This window comes from Cupressus sempervirens, chromosome 5 (assembly GCF_028749045.1).
Source record: "Cupressus sempervirens isolate cs-2001-9-10 chromosome 5, ASM2874904v1, whole genome shotgun sequence".
In the NCBI taxonomy this organism is placed as follows: domain Eukaryota; kingdom Viridiplantae; phylum Streptophyta; class Pinopsida; order Cupressales; family Cupressaceae; genus Cupressus; species Cupressus sempervirens.
Window position 1 is genome coordinate 327,041,901 of NC_143122.1, and position 18,578 is coordinate 327,060,478.

The 18,578-nt window shown below is 37.0% G+C and overlaps 1 pseudogene across 1 annotated transcript; it reads right to left on the reverse strand.

Moving 5' to 3' along the window:
• Window positions 1-10,013: 10,013 nt before the first annotated feature.
• Window positions 10,014-13,784, reverse strand: LOC149555997 (pentatricopeptide repeat-containing protein At2g22070 pseudogene; annotated as a pseudogene). The gene has a single exon (XR_016364606.1). The product of XR_016364606.1 is annotated as a pentatricopeptide repeat-containing protein At2g22070 pseudogene (transcript).
• Window positions 13,785-18,578: the final 4,794 nt, after the last annotated feature.

Sequence of the window (18,578 nt, forward strand, 5' to 3'; positions counted from 1 at the left end):
TCCTTCCAGGTAATCTCCCCTTTCTCCTTTGTTCCCAACTTTAACACCTTGTTGTTCGCCAGAGTTTTGTTGCTACCTACACCACAAGATTGTCAATGGGGGCCTTTACGTTAACTAGACCATCTTTTTTGACCAGGGAGGATATGGTATCAGGGGAGTCAATCATGGTTTTGGAGTTCTCCTAGTTTCCAGTTGGAGACTAGATGATGGTGATAGATGTTGGATAATGTTGTCCTTGATGTCACACAAATGTCATATCAGTCATTAGTCTCAAGATTACCGAGCTCAGACAGTCTGCAATGCAATCTACAGTGTCAACCGAGCTCACTCGGTCATCGAAGGAAATGTGGAAGACAGTGTTAACCGAGATAACTCGGTCAACAAAGGAAAGGTGAAAGACAGTGTTCACCGAACTCACTTGGTCAACGAAGGAAATGAGGAAGTCAATTTTAACTGAGCTTCACTCGATCTCCAAAGGGTAGTTTCCACCGAGCTCACTCGGTCATCAAAGGAATCATGGAGAAGTCAGTATTAACCGAGGTTCACTCGGTCTCCAAAGCGTAATTTTCACTGAGCTCACTCGGTTTTTCAGGAAACTCAGTACTTACTGAGTTCTCCCGGCGATTGAAGGATTGTCACGAAGTTCGCTGTATTAATCGAGCTCAGTCGGTCAACACAGGAATTATTTTCTGGACAAAGTTTACCGTGCAGGGTCGGCCAGTATAAGGATTTGCAAATTAATTACTTCTAGCCGACTATTGTAATTGTTTGATTGGTCAATAATTTGAGCCGACTAAGATAATATGAAAGGTATATATGGTCATTCCAGTTATGAATTAAAAGTGTGTATGAGATTGTGAAAAAGAAGTTATGAATGTGAATTATAGTATGAAATGAAAAGGTGAATGTTGAGCAAAGTCTGATGAAGGATCAGATGTGTTGAAGGAGCTGTAAAGTTGTATTTGATCAATAAGGATCTAGTCAAGCATAACAGAGATCTGTAATCAGCAAAAATAAGTTGTACTTTATGTCAGGTCACTTCATTGTTTCTTTCTAACCATTGTAACAGTGAATTCAAAATCTCTTAACAGAGTTGGTTTAACAGCCATTCAATAAATCCTCTAACAAGGTGACAGTTCAGTTGAATTGTTCTAAAGACCTCTAGCAAGGCCACTCCTAACAGGGTGATTAAATCCTTTAACAGGGTCACACCTAACAGTGTGTTTTTGTAACCTTTAACAGGGTTGGCTCCTAACAGGGCTCACTTTAGAAGAGTGAAAAATAGTATCTAGTTACATTGGTGGTTTTTCCCATATTGGGTTTCCACATTAAAACTGGTGTCTCTTGTGTTCTTAATTGTTGAATTACTTTGTGCATGATAACATATTAGTTCTTAATATTTATCATTTACTGCATTATCAAGTTTCAGCATTTTATATTAATCAGATCAAGGGTATATTCAAACATCTTAGGGATTGTGGAAAGTTTTGTAGTAACTGATTCACCCCCTCCCCCTCTCAATTACCCTATTCTCATTTCCAACAATTGGTATTAGAGCATTTGGTGCTTGCAAGAAGAGATTTCAAGGATCTAAGCCAAAGATCAAGATGTCTTACAAAAGAGAAATTCCAAAACTCAACAGAGATAACTTCTCTGCATGGCAAGGATTGATGAGACTTCATCTGGCTACTGTTGGTGATACTGGACTAAAATACCTTGCAGAAAAATATGAAGAACCTCCTGACACATTGTCTGTCAATGACATTGTTGAAAAGAAGACTCACAACAATATGATGATAGACATAGCATCCGCTCTCAGTTATGAAGAATTTGATGACATTAAGGACTGCAAAACTGCCTTTGAGATGTGGAACACGCTAAAAGAAATCTATGGAGGAGATGACAATGTGAGAAGAGCAAAAGCAGAAAGTCTAAGAGGACAATTTGATCAAATGAGGATGAGAGAGGATGAAAACATTGCAAAGTATGTTGAAAGAGTTAAAGCATGTGTGAGTGCAATCAGAGCATCTGGAGGTGATATCAAAGGAGAAACAGTTATAAGCAAAGTTCTCAGAACCTTGCTTCCCATTTATGCAATCAGAGTTTCTGCAATTCAAGAAAGAAGGTGTGAAGCAAATCATTAGATAAATCTTGAGGCCATAGTTGGAAGACTAACTGCATTTGAACTAGATAACTTTGACAACTATGTTCCAGCCTCCAAGAACATTGAATCAGCATTTCAAGCCAAGCTCTCACTCAAGGAGAAAAACAAAAAAGAGAAGGAATCTCAGTCTGAAAGTGAAAATGAATCAAGCCAAAGTTCAAACAATGACCTCGGAGTAATTGAAGCTCTACTAGCAAAGAAATATTCTAGAAGCAGAGGAAAATACAAAGGTAAATTTCCTCTAATCTATTTTTCTTGTGAAGAAATTGGTCATATTGCAGCAAGGTGTCCAAACAAGCAAAACAATGATGAAAAGAAAGATTACAAATGGAATGGCAAGAAAGACTTCAAATCATCCAAAAACAAAGGTAAGAAATCATGCTTCATGGCTGAAAATTCTAAAGATTCTGATAATAGTGAGGACAAAATTGTTTATATTGCCGTTAAAGATGATTTTGATAGTGATGAGGAAGATAAAATGGCACTTGTTTCTCATATAAGTAAGAATGATACATGGATTATAGACAGTGGTTGCTCACATCATATGACTGGTGATAAAACTAAGTTTGATCAGTTTGAAGACTATGATGGTGGCAGTGTAAGGTTTGGTAATAATGAACCTTGTTTCATCAAAGGAAGAGGAAGAATCTATCTAACCAAAGAACTTGTATGTAATAATGCCTATCGGGTTGAAGGTCTTAAACATAATTTGCTAAGTGTGGCACAGTTACTCAATACTGGATTCAAGGTGGAATTCATGCATGGAAAGGCAAGACTATTGAATAAGCAACGAAAGTTGATAGGATCTGGCACCCAAACTAAAGGTAACATGTTCTATCTAGAACTTGGTGAATGCTCATGTTTTATTGCTCAAACTGAAGAAAGTTGGTTATGGCATAAAAGGTTGTGTCATGTCAATTTTGATAATCTGGGTTGTCTCCTAGTTGCCAGTTGGAGACTGGGTGATGGTGGTAGAGACATGGGTGGGGTTAAGGGAGGAATCCTTGATGGGATTGTCCACTTGAAAATCCCGTGCACCATCTAGGGTATCATCTCATTTTTCCACCTCCTTCTTTGTTTCATCTTTCCCCTTCTCTTAGTCGTCCCTCGAGTTCTTGTCACTCTCCTCAAAGTTAGTGTCATCCTCTTCGTCCTCCTAAGAGCAACAAGCTAGTTGCTTAAATCTTCCATGCATCTTAGCAATTCTTCCTGACCTACTTCTACCCCACCAACTTCCTCATCTAAAACCCCAATTTTTACCTCCACCTTCTTTTCCATTTTAATTCTCTTATTAGTAGTTTCTTCTAGGGCCATCTTGTTCTTCCTAACCTTAACAGGGTTTTGGCTAGGGGAAGGTTGAGGGGTGGAGGCATAACTACCACCTACAAATTCCAAGCGCAAGGGAGCCCCAGAGGGTAGGACATTGTCAAATACAATCACACAGAGTGGGAAAAGGGTGAAGTGAAATTGGAAAAGGCAAAACATGAGCCCTCAGTGAAGGATAGTGAAGTTGGCCTCTTTCTTCCTTTTTTCTCTAATATCCATCATAGTCTCTTCAAGTGCATGCATTAAAAAGAAAGGAATGCAAACAAGCTCCCTATTATGAAAATGGTTAAGAAGAGGGAAGTGATAAAAGTAATACGCATTGTTTCTTCCTTCCAACGTCAGGTATTTCATGATCATCAAACAAACATTGTCCCAAGGTTCTGGCAGTTTATCCCTCCTAAAACCACCATGCTAATGGTTTGTGGCCTCATTGCCTCTAAAGAAACTAGTCATACTTGCCTCATTTGCCACCTTCATAACCTTATGCCATTTCCTACTAGTAATGTCCAGTCCCATCGCCATGGAAATAGACTCCTCATTCACCTAAAATGTAATGTCATTAATGGTTACATGCATATCCTTCCAGCTAGCAACAAATTGTTGTGAATAGTTCCTATCGTAGCTCGCCATAGCCTGCATGTAGGGTACGAATCCTCCCTCCTTCAACCAAATCCAAGTGGCTTTTCTTTTGGAGAAGTCCTCCATTTTAGTGGGCTCCAACCTGTTTAGGTCCCCACCCATGTGAGTAGCTTCCTCAACGATATTCCCTTCCTCAATCTCAATAATTCTCATTTGCACCCAGAAAATCACGAAGGCAGGGCTAGAAATGTAGTAACCAGTGGTTAAAAAAATATCTTTCTTATGTGTCACGAGACTTCAAATTCCAGAATGTACTAACAAGTTTAAAGTATCATTACAAGGAGTGTAAAAAATCCACATGTAATACCTTAAAGATCTAGCCTTAGTCATAATGTGATTTCTTTCCATAATCCTGCTATAATGCCAAAAAATGATGGTGCAAATTTTGAAGCCGATATTATTAATTGCATCCCCTTCTCTGTGTCCATTCATGAATTGATCCACATAATTAAACCTTGTGAAACATCTTGTCAAACTCAAGATGATCTTAACTATCATAATGAGCAATTCTGCTAAATTGGCCCCTTCTCCAAAATTAGAAAGTCATCTAACCTAATTTAGAGGATTCTTTTCCCTATTAATTAGGGAATTTATAGAGTTAGGCAATGATTTAGCACTCTTCCAGCTTTTTATGTTCTCCAAATCAAACCACAAACCAGCGAAGGTGTCTCCCACTGTATTGCCTTCTCTGTAGGTGTGTTGTAAGTCATAATGATCCAAGTTTGTGAGCTATTGCCATATGTCGCCCAATATATGATTCAGGGCCCACCTAGGCTAAGTACCCCCTTGAATAGAGTCAATGATGAGTTTACAGTCCCCCTCTATGATTAATCTTTTCACCTTTAATTCCATAGAAAATTTTAGCCCCCAAAGTAAGGCAATAGCTTCTGCCACATTATTGGTTCCCTGACCCAAATGTCCTGAGTAGGCAACCAACACATCACCCTTTTCGTTCCTTAGTATACCTCTAGCTACCATTTGCCCCCCATCCCCCCCCCCCTCCCCCCTCCCCCTCCTCCCCCCTCCCCCTCATGTAGCACCATCAAAACTTAGTTTGACCATGGACCTAATGGGGGGAAACCAACAGGTTATTTTTCTAGCAACCAATTTTGAATTGTCAAAATTCTGGAAGTCGGGGAGAATATTCCACTTCCCAGCAATATCCACCTCCTTCTTTCTTGGGGATTCTTGTGGCACTTAAAATTTTTCCACCATAACATTCTTCATGATGAGCTTACTCGAAATCTCTCCCACCACTTCTTCCCCCCTTTCCTCCTCTTGGAAAACCCTATTGTTTCTCTCCTTCCAAATACCCCAGCAAACATGTTGCGGGAGGAGATTCCAGAGGACTCTGAGGTGTGGTTGGATGAAGGGGCAATCCCAATTCTCTACAAATTGTTCCAAGCCTCTATTGATGACCCAAGCCATTGGGAATTTATTCTAGATGTAGGACAGACTTTTAAAGAATAGGGGCACTCCAAAAAGAGGTGAACAATAATTTCCTCTTCTTCCTTGCAGAGGTAGCATCGGTTGGTTATCTAAATACCTCTCCTTTGGAGGTTGTCAGTAGTGAGGATCTTACCATGCATGACTATCCACCCAAAAAAAATGATCTTTGGTAGTAATTGTCTATTCCGGACCTTGCTTCAGCTAATCGAGGTTTTTTAAGTTGTTAAAAGATAGTATAAACTACATTTAAGATATAATATTAAGATAATTATGTTATGAAACTTAATAAGTAGATGTATTTTTCTCTACTACCTTAAATAAACTTTGCATGATGATGAGATTTAGTACTTATCATAGTTAAACAATATTTTCTTTTTAAGTGAAAATCAAAGTTGTGTCATCTATATCATTATGCTTTAAATTTTGTAACTTGGCAAATATTTTTTATTAGGTCATGAATGTCCTTATGTGTATTCAAGTTATCTCTTTATACCAGAGGATGGGTAATTGTAATGGCATCGTGGTTTCATTTAATCTTTTCATGATTGCATGTAAGATGTCTCATTAAGTAATTTTCTAGTGCCCCAAGTAGACTTGTATAAACTTGAGGGCTTATGTCTCAAATAGAGATTTGATGGCTTCATGGTATGTTGGTATGTTGACTATATTTTGAGCCCATGATTTATTTGTGGTTTTACAGGTTTTTTTTAAGGGTAGGTTATCCAGGAACACAATGGGGAAGTGACTTGCAATGAGGGTCGGGGCCCTCAAGTGGTCATTTAGAGAAATTTGTTGCGAGTTGTGTAAGTGACAAATTAATAAAATTAATTGGGTATAATACTAAAATGATAGCAAATGATACCTCACACATACCTTAAGAGCTAATACATGTTAAGGATGGGATGAGGAGAATATGTATGATTGTCTAGGGGGCATTTGAGTTGGCACGAATAGTTTACTTGTCTACAATTGATTCCACGTATGACCTTACTTGGGGGTCAGGTTTCAAAGAGATTGTCCAAGTAACCCAAGGTGAATACATGTGATGGCACTTCTCTATGTGTGTCCTAGGTATCATGCATATGTTAGCCACCTTTGGTAGTTTGTCTTGTTTATATCTTGAGAACTTTTGTTCCTTTATGCATCCAATGATTTGTATGATATCCTTCCCCTGCATTTATATGTTGTATGTACAAGGTTTAGTGTCTATCGCTTTACCATAGTGGAGTGGGTCTTCGGGTTCTACATGGTTAGGCAGTAGTGATTCTTCTACCATCAATGTCTAATGTCCATTTTCCTACATTTGGATAGTTCTTGGTTGTTGCCACGTCATCTACTTGAAGACACTTCTATATGTTGTACCATGAGTTGTAATTATATATTGTATTATACGATGTATTCAGATATTCCTAGAGGAAAATATGCAATCATTTTTGTAATGTCTGATTATGATTCATGATTGTGATCCCTATAAATATGTATAGATGATATGCAAATGTATGGATGACATTAATGTATTAGTTAGTTCCTTTTAGAATATGTTGTTGTGTTAGATGAAAATAACGTTTATTTCATTTACTTTATGCTAATTGTACCTTTTATTATGTTATAAAAGTTATAGGAACATTTAAATTGAGATTTATTTTACACATATTTATAACATTTATGAGTATGTTATTAGTTAACTTACTAAAGCAATTAATGTCATTTAAGTAACAACATCATGGGGGGCCTAAAGAATGTATATTAAGCTTAGAGCTACATACTAAATGATTGAAATGTGTTAAAGATGTTGATGTCAAACATAAGATTAAATTGTTTTTATATGTTCTATTGTTAATGAAACACTTTCTAAATTCAAAAAGAATTGCATTATCTTTAGGTTTAGTTAGGCTTTATTCTCATGGGTTCTCTAACGGGGCGATTGCATCAAAACCCAAATAAAGTGAATAATAATGCATTACCTTTATATTTTAGGGGAAAAAAAGACTAGAGATAATGAATAATAATGCAAATCCATTAGATTTCATGAGTAAAAATTTGGAAAATGGTAATAGAACAACACAATATTCTCTTTATTTCACATCACATGTAATGACCGCATAGTATATGGCTAAAAAAGTTTGAATGAAACCCTCAACGCATATAGTAAAATGATGAAAAGAGACATTAGACTTCAACTAGGATTGAGTAGGAGCAATGTTTACAACAAAATTAAAAGGTGAAATTTGACCAGACAACAAGGAATGAGTAGAAGCATTGTTTATAGTAAAACAAGAAGGTTAAGGTCAAGTGAAGGCCCTACTTGAAGAAGATGCATTCATTAAACATTAGCAATGTGTCATTCTCTAAGTGGAGACGGGTGTTGAGGTGTTATGAATGGGGTGTCCAATGACTTCAATGGGATGTTGAATGATTTTATGAAAGCTCCAACCTAAAGCTAAAGTTGTTAGCAATAGCGGGCCTATAGTCAAATCGCTTTATAGTTAAATATTTTTTATATTTTTTATTTTAATTGAATGTTTTAATATTTTTGTTATATGGTGAATAAATAGTTCATATTTTGAGTGGCACATTGAAATGGCCACTTTTGACCCCTTGATGCTAGATGATCTCTATAGGCAGTTTTGTTAATACCCAAAAGCCAAGAAATATTTATTCAAAATGTCACTTTGCACACAAAAACAAATTAAAAAATTGTCAAAATCCAACATATAATTTAAATTTCACAAGTATACAAAGTTACATATATGAATATCGTTATGCTTCCCTTAATAATTATTTATTTCATTGAAATATTAACGAGGTTGAGCCTAATAATATTCACAAAATTATCTTCATGACAAAGCGTTCAACATTTCTATTTAATGTTTTAAAGTTATGCATGAAGAATCTTCCACTTTTTTGTTTTGTGCTTGAGTGGTATGTTCATCTTCTTTTGTATAAAAAACAAACACAAATCTAAATCAATCAAATCTCCACTTAAAGTGACAGTCAAAGTTGGTGCGTTGCTGGGCTATGTAATTATTCCTTCCCTTCCCTTTTGTCTTTTCCTACTGTGGGAATGTATTCACTTCTTTTTATAAAAATTAAAATCAAAAGCAGATTCTTACCCTTGCTATGAAGGTTGCGAGACTCCGATCTATAAATGTGCAGGTTACTCTGAAAGTAAGAATGTGTATTTTGCCTTCAATAGTGTGGGGAAATAGCATTTCTAAGGAATATGAGCTCCTCTGTTTGTGCTGCATTTGGGAGGACTCAATTGCCCATTCAAAGGGGAATAATAATGAGGAATGGTTAAGACATTGAATAAACATGGTTTATCAAGGTTTCAGTGGCGGTGTATTCATCAGCATCAAAAGACCACTCTTGGCTTCTATTATTCTTCTAATGTTTGCAGGAGCCACTGGGTATGGAGAGAGAACCCTTGCTTGTGGTTTAGTAGCTATTTTCAAATTGTAAGGGGCCATAAGTGTGGAGAAAGGAACCTTGCTTTGTAGTTTGGTAGCCATTTGTAATTTGTTAGAATGGTTATAGCAAGGTCCTTTTTCTATTAATTAATGATTTGAAAATTGTTACCATACCACAAAGCAAGGGTCCTTTCTCCATACTTAATGGCTCCTACAAACACTATGCAACAGTTTGTGAATAGCTAGCGAACCATATAGCAAGGGCCTTGTCTTCATATTTAATAGCTCTCGCTAATATTAGAAGAGTAGTAGAAGCTGATGGGAAAAGGGTAAAGAGCTTCGTGATCAATGTATCAAGGGTCTATTTGTTTGATATGTTAAAGAATATCAGTTGTCTATGTTAAGATCACTATACTTAATACTTTTGATGACAACAAAATGTGATTTTTAATGTTCAATGAAATTGTAATTCATGTGTGATGTGCAGTTCTTCAGATGTAACAACGTATATTCAATAAACAGGGATGGAGAAGATTCGGTAGCTAAGCATTTTCTAATTGTTGTGATATTTTTTTCTAATTTGATACTCAATATTTTCATTAGTAGACTGTGATTTTAAAATTGTTATTATTTGATTGAATGAATATATTAGATCTAAGAATGTAAAAAATCATATCGTATCACATTGAAACAGCAATTAAACTTAGTGATTTAACACCCTAGTTCAAACTGAAAGAGAAAGCCCTAGTTCAGGCTGAATTAAAGCTTGACTTGAATAAGTCTATTCTCCACGGTCTTGAAATAGCAGGACTAATACAACTGATATGTGTTACAAATATGATTTCTCTGAGAAGAGTTAAAATAATATATTTTATACTCTAGAGTCTTTTGAGGATCTTGATTCTACTTTGCAGAGTGAATTTACAAACAGTTTAACCTTATATTTATTGCTAATCTAAAAGAAAATTGAAGGGAAAAAGGAGAGTGAGTTTACAAACATATTAGCTGTACATAATGCAAAGGGATGTGAAACACTTCAGAAATCTGTGTCTATTAATGAGATAAAAGTACAAAGTTGTATACATAATCTGCCATATGTAATTCATATCAAATGGCAGATTTGGCAAAGGCTCAAGATAAAGACAGTTAATCTGATGAAATGACGGCCACAATGAAGAGAAGAACTATCAAGAAATGAACTCCCCATAATATCCAGCATTGATCTCTCACATTCTTTGTTGGCCAAGCACATTCCATATCATTTTGCCTTTTCCCATTCTCACCTTCACTTCCAACTTTTAATTCTAAACAATGCATGTTTCCAGGAAGCAATATCAATATCATGACACCTACATGGTATCATGATAGGATTTTAACAAATTCCCAAACAGTATACATTAGAAGCGTAGTTATCAGAAGACAAGGGATAATAGAGCCAGCGATGCCAATCAAATCGGGGTATGCAAAGAAAGAAGGAGATAACTATGTCAGAAATATAGTTATTAGGAATTGGGCATTGTCCACATTCCTCTAATGGAGTTTCCAAGCAATAACAATTAAAAGCAACGTTTAGGTCTCCAAAAAAAATTAAAAGCATCTTCCAACGCTGGAAAGCAATTCTTGCCCCTTCTTAATCGCTGCAGCTTTGAATACCTTTGAGTTGTAAAGCTTATTGACAAATTTTGTATTTGATGTTTTGGATCATATTTTATGATTCGTCATTAAAATTGGCTTCTCATATGAATGGGGAGACGTCAGAAAATGGTGAATATCCACTCAAGTCCTCAGCATTAGATGGATATATATGATCCAAAATGATAAACTTGATACATTTCGTTTTCCAAAACTGACGAGCTCAGACTGAAATCTGATGTTTGTTATGGGATTACCTTGTTATGGTGCACGCGTATGCTTACAAGTTGCTTAATTTCATGTCACCAATAATCCTTGCAAGAACATTGTCCTTGTCTGAAATGATGGAACCGGTTGGAATCTCTCACAACAATTTGTCTTCCAACAATCTTGGAGATAAACTTCGTTGCAGTGTGACAGTCAACACATACTCGGAGGTTCTTGACAACTCTAATAGTTGTTCCAGGGGGTGTGTTTAACAATCCAAAAGCTATTGCCAGCTTCTCGCTATGGTGGCAAAGGAATAATTCTTTTTCCTCCTCTTCAACATTATTCAATGCATGTTTTGAATCTGGAAAATACCCTGCTGCCTTCATCTCCCAAGACAATTCTGCCAGTTTTGCATAGATCTCCTTTGTCTGTGGATGTGATCTGTCTCCTACACAGAAAGCATGTACCATTCTGTGGTCTTCAATCCAACTACATCCAGGTATCTTTTTAATTCCTCTATCTTTCATCAATCCCCTCAACATTTGAGCCTCACCCCACCTGCCCACTTCAGCATAGATGTTTGATAGAAGAACATAAGTCGCAACATATGTAGGATCCAGCTCAAAAATTAGAGTTGCTATAAATACTCCTAATCTTATATTCTTATGTGGTCTACAGACACCAAGCAAACATGTCCATACACCAATCACAGGTTTGATTGGCATTTTGATGATAAAGTTTAGAGCTTCTTCAAGATGACCAGAACGACCAAGAAGGTCAGCCATGCACACATAATGATCAATCCTAGGCATAATGCAGTAAGAGTCAATCATTGCATTGAAGTATTTACAACCCTCGTCCACTAAACCAACATGACTGCATGCTAATAAAACACAAGCGAAACTCACATGATCAGGATATGTTTCAGAGTGCTTCATTAATTCAAACAAGTCAAGAGCATCTTTGCAAAAGCCATTTTGTGCATATCCTGCAATCATGGCATTCCATGAGATGACATTTCGTTGAGGCATTTTGTCAAACAATTCACGTGCCTTGTCTATGCTTCCACATTTAGCGTACATATCTAATAAGGCACTTGCAACTTTAACATTTAACAGGCTTCTGCATTCACTCATGCTTTGATGGAGATCCATGCCCTGTTCCAAAGCTCCTAATTTGGCACAGGCTGGAAGGATACTCACAAAGGTTGTGAAGTTTGGCTTTACACCTACCAATTGCATTTGCTTAAATGTTCCCAAGGCGTTTTCAAAAAATCCATTCTGTGCATATCCCGAAATCATTGCATTCCATGAGACCACATTTCTGTCAGGCATTTCTTCGAAAAAACTCAATGCCTTATCAAGAACACCATTTTGTGCATATCCTGCAATCATTGCAGTCCATGAAACCACATTTTTCTTCGCCATTTTGTCAAAAAGTCCCCGTGCTTTGTCTATGCTTCCACACTTTGTATACATATCTAGCAGGGCATTTGCAACTACAGAATCTTTCAAAAATCCCAATTGGATAACGCTTTGGTGGATGTTCATTCCTTGTTCTAAATATCCCATTTTGGCACAGGCTGAGAGAATGCCGAGAAAGGTTGTGGAGACTGGCTTAACATCTGCTAATTGCATTTGCTTAAATATTTCCAAAGCCTTATCAGCAAACCCATTTTGGGCATAGCCTGAAATCATGGCATTCCACGAGATCACATTTCTCTGAGGCATTTCTTCAAATAACCTTAATGCCTCATCAAGAACACCATTTTGTGCATATCCTGTAATCATGGTAGTCCACGAAACCACATTTTTTTGAGGCATTTTGTCGAACAACTCACGTGCCTTGTGTGTGATTCCACATTTTGCGTACATGTGTATCAAAGCACTTGTAACTACAACATCCGAACAGAAACCCCTTTCTATTATGCTTTGATGGATACCCACACCCTGCTCCAAAGCCTTCATTTCGGCGCAAGCGGGAAGTATGCTAGCAAAGGTAAACTGATTAGGTTGTATACCTGTTGATTGAATTTGGTGAAACAGTCTCAACGCTTCCTGAAAATTCCCATATCTCCGGTAAGCTTCGATGATCGCATTCCATGAAAAGACATCTCGTTCAGTCATTCTGTCAAATACTTCGCACGTAGCAATCAAACTTCCGCATTTATCATACATCTTGATAAGCTTATTTTGGAAAAATGTGCATGTAGCAAATGCAAACCCTCTGTGAAGGATGAAAGAATGGATTTGTTTAGAATGCGAGAGCGTATGATTGGCAACACATCTGCGAATAACTTGAAGATATGTAGAATAATCTACAGCGGGGTTGTGTGTAGTGAGCAGAATGCGTAGTGTTTCCTTCAAGAAACCATCTCTACGTAATGCTGTGAGATTGAGATAGCCAATGGATCGCATTGGCATTGTATGATAGTATGGAGATGTCGGAAGTATGCATTGCTATTCAATTTACGCTTCCTACACTTACAGTAAAACATTCAGAGCTTTTGTCTTCAGCCGTGGACCTGTAGCCATTTATTTATTTCTGTTAACCAGGAAACCCAGCCAACTGAATCCTGGACAGGGTTGGTTTATCTAAAAACTTATTTTATATATTGGGTGAACACCATTCAGGAAGAAGAAAGTATGTTTTTTGGTTGAATTCATCGTCTTCAACCCCCTCAACTTATTTTATATATTGGGTGAACACCATTCAGGAAGAAGAAAGTATGTTTTTTGGTTGAATTCATCGGCTTCAACCCCCTCCTCGATGAGGCTATCAATTTTCCGTTGAATTTCCTACGCTTAACCCCCTCGATGAGACTATCTCAGGCGCATTCTGGTTGAATTCATCGGCTTCAACCCCCTCCTCGATGAGGCTATCAATTTTCCGTTGAATTTCCTCCGCTTAGCCCCCTCGATGAGACTATCTCAGGCTGCGCATACGCGCCCTTCTACTCCAGTCTACGGTTTGAATTTAAGCTCCTTTACAAATGGATCTTTTACACGAATAGGGGGAGAGGATTCAAGTACTAATTTTTTTTTTTTTTTTTTTTAATAATATGTACAGTCTCTTTTTATTAATAAATTAATATATTAGTTACAAATTCACATAAAAGAGTGGGGGGATACAAGATTATCCCACAAGAGTTCACACAACTAAAGTCGAAAGCAGTTTCTTCAGCTTGCTAGAGTTGTGCTAGTCGAGGGAGGTGGATCATCACGATCATTATAACCCCAAGAATCCGTAGGATTGGCAGGAGGACTAGGAATAGTCTAGCCATCAACAACATCATCAGCAGCGTCTTTTTCCTTATTTTTCTCCTCTGCCTGCGGTGGAGAAATAGCGAGATCCAAGCGGGGGAAAGACCATTTGGAGCCACCAGACCTAGGAGAAGGAATGAGAGGGGGAACCACAAGAACTGGGGACCAACCAGAGCCGCGACGAGGCAAAAAAGCCGAGAGACGCCTCCAACCAGCATTGCCACCACTAGGAGAGTGGTGGCGGGGAGTTTGCAAGCGTGGCGTGTGCGAGCAGCAAGCAGAAGAACTGCAACCCCGACAGCGGCCTCGAGGCAGAGTGTGGTCAACCAAAGAGTCAAGAGGAACTCTATCGACCGTACAAGGCATGTCACCCCAATGATTGAGCAACTCCTGAAAGTGGGCCACCTCCAGCACCACCTTGTTTGCTTGGACCTGAATCTGTGACATGACATTATTACAAATACATGCTTTAGTATACATAGCAACATTGATATCAAGAAAGTTGTGAGTGAAAAGAACAACATTCCTATCCTTCCATAAAGTAAACAAAATCTACATCCTGAAAGTATCCCAGATTCGGGAAAATTTTCTAAGAATCTTGGGGGAATCACCCAACACAATCATGTGCCAAGAAAAGGGTTATGGCCTTAAGGGCTTGGAAAAATCATCTATCCATTGCCAATAATTTTAAGCACCCTACAACACCAAAAAAAATGCAAAAATGACTTAGGATGCCCACCAAAAGGACACTGAGGATCTGTTAGCATGAATGTTGATGATACTACATTGAAAGAGTATCTTAAGCATTGGAGAGTATTGACATATCACATTCACGACTGTGTTTTTCATTGATGTCAACATAGCACGATTTCTATAAAGACTAGATAAGTAGCAGACATAGATCTTGATAGTATAGATAATGGTTTGATTGTTTGGTGATGTGTAGTTATGGACATGTTCGACACAGTGTCTTGATGGCATGGTCAAGTGAGCAGAGTCTAAGAAGAAGACGTACGAAAGTTGTACCTGATTTACAGAGAGCAGTTCAGAGATATAGTATTGGAAAAGCAATTCCTGGTGTTTGATGGCTATCTTACATCTGAGATGTAATGAAGAGATGTGCAGTCAAGCAGTGACAGAGGACAATCAGTTGATGATGTCAGCGAGTGTGCAAAGCCTAGTATCACACGTGTGAAGTTTTGTATAGACTGTGAGCTGACAGTGCTATTTTAATTGTAATTAATCAATTATCTTATTATAATTAATTGGGAAAGCCTCAAGGCTGACTCAAGGAATTATTATGAAGATGTGGTATAAAAAAAAGATGTTTTCCTTGTTTTTAATATAATGTATGAAGTGTTGTAAGAAGTGTGAAGTACGAAAAGAATTAGAGTGCAACTGAATGCGTATAAGTGGTCCAAGGGATTATTGGATGTGAGTTTTGTGATCTAGTTACAAAATTAGAAAGAGTAGAAGTCTAGTTGGCAAGATAGAGAAAGAGGAAGGAATAGTATAGTACCATTCTATTAGTATGCAAGGAATAATACAAAGATCATTTGGACAGTGGGTTTATTGGACTTGTCCTTGAAGTTGTTTGGGTAGTGGGTCTAGCTGTCTTCCACAACTTCTAATAGGTTTGGAATCTCCTAACAAGGATTCAAAGTCTCCTAACAGGGACTCATATATACTAAATGTATTCATAGACTCCTAACAAGGTTCATCCTCTAACAATGAATATTTATATTAGTACATCATCTTGTAGGATTCTCTCTACATCAAATTGGTATCAGAGTTTGAAGATCTTGAGTGTATGGGTAAAGTGATGAAGGAGGCAATCCACACTAGGACCTTGAAGATTTGGTTTTGATTTGTTGATGAGTTTCTGGTTGCAGGCGCTCATCTATCTTGCTGCAAAACGAGAATGTTGTGTTGTTGAGTTGACATATATGGAAGTTCTATCAAGGGCCATGGGAAGGTCCAATGAATGCCAAGAAACTAGGGAGAGAGGCAAAGAGGAGGACTCCTAGGTGAGGCACATGAAGAGTTGTTTTTGGTGAGTTCGAAGCAGCATGGTAAAGGTGGATCTCTGACTAATAAGGCACTGTGGAAGTTGCAGCCATTAATACTCCACTGATCAGAGTATTTGAGAAGGTGATTTTGAGGGCAGTCTTGTGTCCTTAAAGGAAAATATGATGATGATAAAGGCATGAAGAAGTAAAGGAATATGAAGGCAAAGGCAAGGATTTTCAATCTAATCTTTTTTCTTGCAAGTTATTGATTCCATGTTTCCAAGGGACTTGGAAACTTTTCAAGGTTGGAGTATGGTGCAAAGGCACCTAAATTTCAAGAGAATAAGGAGGTTTAGAGTCCTTAAGTTATATGTTGAATTAATGTGTTTCATTTATGATATATTTGAGTCTTTTGAGTCAAGAAGTAAAGGCTAAAGAATCCATCTGTAATAAGTTGCCAAAATTATAAAAGGTCTTAATATGATCAATAATGTCAAAATGTGTATTTAATAGGTGAATGGATCTGTTGGTATCCATCTAAAGTCATTTGAGTCATAATTTTGGTCTAGGTTGGGTTTATATGAAATTTGTAATGCAAAAGTGCATAAAATGTTGTCAAAAATACAAAAGGGTTAAAAAAATGTAATGGGTTGGTTTAAAAGGTGGTTGAGAAGTTTTAAACCACCACAACCACTATAAAAGCATTGTATTGGTCATTTCAAATGTAGATGAATGAATGAGAAGAAGAAGAGGTCATTTTGAAACAATTGGTTTCTTAAGAACTTGTCATTTTAAATTGGTTTGGTTTCATTTGGAGTCATTTTGAGGAAGTTATTGGATTCCCTAGGCAACATTACTGGTTTTACTTCTGATTTATGATAGAGAAAATGGGTCTAAGTGAAGAGACCATAAATTGTAATGGATTTATTATTTTCGGCTTCCCTTTGGATGTGTTTTAGTGTTCCTAATGTGGAACAATTTCATCAAATGGTTTTGCAAGAAGACATTCAAAACAAAAGTTATGAGTAATGGAATCAAATATAGAAATCAAGATGTGCAAATGGAGAAAGGTTGATGTTTTTGTATTAAAACATGTTGTGTTTTGCCTCATAAGATGCCCCTATATAATGAGATTATTTCATATATTTTGAAGGGATAACATGTATCCCACTGATTGGTTTATTTTCAAGATTCTCTTCATCAGTACCATCCCCATCAATGTTTTCCCTCTGATCAAGGGTTTCCCTCATTAACATGTATGGTATTATTGTGTATGAGTATGTTGTCATGGTTTCAGTTTATATTACTCATATGGTTAAGTTTGTTTAAAGTTGAGAACTTTGATAATAGCTGAATAATTGTTTCACACCCCCACCCTCCTTCTCAGGTATATCAGTGGAACATATATTCTAACAATTGGTATTAGAGCTTTGGGTCCTTGAAGGATAAGTTTAATAGCTTTGGGAGATAAATGGAAAATCTTTTCAGAAAGGATAGTCCTAGATTTGATGGGGCCAACTACGACAGTTGGAAAGAGAAGATGAAGACTCATCTATTATGCATGGGTCCAAGATATTGGATCTTGACAAAGGGTAAGAAGACAATTGTTGAAGAAGAAAAGCTTGAAGGATGTAGTGAAGAAGAAAGAGATATATTCATGTGTAAAATGAGAGAAAGAGAAGCTCTACTAATAGCTCTTCCAAAGAATGAATACAATTAGGTAAAGTCACTTGTAACATCTTATGATATTTGAAAAGCATTAGAATCTACTTTTGAAGGTGATGATCATGCAAAGAGAATGAGATTACATAATTCATATGTGCATTTCAGAATGCTAGAATGATGGAAGATGAATTTGTAAGAAGTTATATTGGCAGAATATTAGAAATTGTTGCAAGAATTTGGTCTCATAGTGGAACCAAGGAAGATCTTGAAAAATTTGAGACCACCATTCAAGCCAGTAGCTCAAATGATTCAGCTAGTAATGCCCTTCACTAAGGATTTCACAAAGGAAATGTTGATTAGAAGATTAGAATCAGCAGAAACAGATTTAAGACAATCCGAAGATCTAGCAAGAGTCAAAATAGCTTTCAATGCCTTGCACATTCACCTTAATTTGACAAGGAGTGCAAGCACACATGGAGTTTTTTTGGTAGCAACAAATCTGATGGAGACAATAAGATTAAAGAAGGAATACCCCTTTTGGTGAGAAGAGAAAAAGATGGTAAGAAAATCTTTAAATGTTGGACTTGTAATGAATTTGGTCATTATGCATCTAAATACCCTAAAAGGGAGAAAAAGTATAAGGAAAGCTTAATCCTAAAAGAGATAGAGATAGAAACTATTTGTATGCAAATGCAAATGAAGAATCTGATAAAAAAAAGGTCAAAGTGAAAGTGATGTTGAATTGGGATTTGTGGCTATCAAGGAAGATGATCTTGATAGAGAAATTGGAGAAGAAAGAGCTCTAGTTTCC